The following is a 2,155-nucleotide window of genomic DNA, read 5'->3' as shown; positions in this document are numbered from 1 at the left end:
TTTGTCAATTGTCAATATGTCACATGTCATATGTGACATAAATTTGTTATGTATTTTTAACATATTAAAAATCAACGTATTATCGAAAATACGTCACATACAAAAATCGACTTAGTAATATCATAATTACTTGTACCAAAAATTTTACCAATTTATAAATCACAACAGATTGTATTTATAATAATTCATTCAAATTTAATTGTTACATTAAACAATTATTTCATCCGAGTAATGATACGATTCAATTACTCAGACCGTATCTCATATAATCACATTTTAATTTGATACGTAAATTTTACTTCCAAAAATCGTCCGTCAATTTTCAAGTAATTTAATTAACTCGTAACATTATACGATTAATTAAATAATCAAATAAGAGTGTTGCCCTATAGGTATGACCTAGGGGGTCAACTGATCACCACCGTCGCACGACAGTAATGTCAAACTCTAGTCAGCCAATCATTACCGATATATGTTGACCAGTTGACAGTAACAACATTACTTCCCAATTGTATTCTTTATAATGAGATTTAAACACGTGATCATCATGATCAACAGTCGTGATCGCATTATTGTCGGAGGACACATATTCCAACACATTTAACCGGAAATTTCATTGCCAAATCCGCATTTATCCAATTAGTCGAAAGAAGCCAATTTGGGGGGATGCCTAGTGAAGACCCTCACTCTCACATGGAGACTTTTTGCGACTATTGTGATGCAATTTCTCAAACCGGTGTAACTCAAGACCAAATTCGATGGGTCTTATTTCATTTTTCTCTAATTGGCACCGCAAAACAATGGTTGAAAGGCCTTGATAAGGCTACTCTCGGAATTGATTCTTGGAAGAAATTGGCTCTAGCCTTCTACAAAAAGTTCTATCCACCGGAAAAGACTAACATGCTAAGAGCTCAAATTACGGGGTTTAAGCAAAGAGATGAAGAATCTTTGTATGAAGCTTGGGAGCAATTCAAAGGAATTTGTCGCTCATGTCCTCATCATGGACTTAGCGAGTGGTTCTTGGTACAACAATTTTGGAACGGTCTTTATGAAGACTCAAGAAACATTCTCAACATGGGATCAAATGGAATGTTCACCAAAGTTGACGACAATCAAACTTGGAACAAGATTGAGGAAATGGCGGTCCATAATTCACAATATAGTAGACCTCGCAAGGCTACTAGAGGAGGAAAGCACGAAGTGGACTCTATTACTCAATTGGGTGCTCAACTTAGTGCTCACATTGATACCATCAACTTGAAGTTCGAAAAGGCTATGGCTAGACTTGAAGAAGCCTCAAAATCACCAAAGCAACATGTTAATGCCATGACGGCATCTTCATCAATCCCAAGTGGGATATGTGAGAATTGTGGAACTTTGGGACATGACCAAAGTGAATGTAGGGGAACAAATGAACAAGTAAATGCTTTTCAAGCATACAAGAGTGGTACCCCTTATTCAAACTATTACAATGAAAACACCAAATTCCACCCAATTCTCTCATACAAAAGCCAAAATGTTCAAAACCCTCAACCAACATACACCCCACCTCCCATGAGAAAACAAAATCAAAGACCCTTTTACAACCAAAACCAAGGTTACCAAAATCAAACTCCATACAATCAACAAAATGACCAAGGTTTTGATGTTCAAAAAGCGGTCCTCCAAATGCAAAAGAATCAACAAGAGTTTTTCACTCAAATGCAAAAGGATAGTCAAGCAAAGGAAATCACCATCAACAACATCCTAGCCCACACCAAAATGTTGGAAACCCAATTGACTCAACTAGCATCTTCAAGCTCACAAAGACAAAAGGGGCAATTACCACCTCAAAGTAATCCCCCGAGACATGAAACGATTAGTGCCATTCACTTGAGAAGTGGTACAAGGTATGAAGCACCGGAGAAGCAAGTCGAGGATGAAGTTGTGGAAGCTAGTGACAAAGAAGAAATTGTGCAAAACTCCAAGGATGGAGAACCATCAAAAGAAGAAATTTCAAAGAAAAATGAAGACAAGGTCAAGGAGAAGGAGCCCATTGTGATTAGACTTCCTTTTCCGAGTCGTCAAGCCAAGCCCAAATTTGATGACCAACTTGGAAAATTTATGGAAATTGTGAAGAATTTGGAAGTCTCGATTCCTTTTACGGAATTAATCA

The 2,155-nt window shown here is 37.2% G+C and overlaps 1 non-coding gene across 1 annotated transcript; it reads right to left on the bottom strand.

Moving 5' to 3' along the window:
- Window positions 1-900: 900 nt before the first annotated feature.
- LOC141615448 (small nucleolar RNA R71) lies at window positions 901-1,007 on the bottom strand. The gene has a single exon (XR_012529870.1). It is a non-coding gene; the product is annotated as a small nucleolar RNA R71 (small nucleolar RNA).
- Between the last annotated feature and the right edge of the window lie 1,148 nt (window positions 1,008-2,155).

The sequence above is a fragment of the Silene latifolia genome, chromosome 11 (assembly GCF_048544455.1).
Source record: "Silene latifolia isolate original U9 population chromosome 11, ASM4854445v1, whole genome shotgun sequence".
NCBI classification, from domain to species: Eukaryota; Viridiplantae; Streptophyta; class Magnoliopsida; order Caryophyllales; family Caryophyllaceae; genus Silene; species Silene latifolia.
The sequence above is the reverse complement of the archived record's forward strand: the minus strand, read 5'-3'. Positions and strand labels throughout refer to the sequence as shown.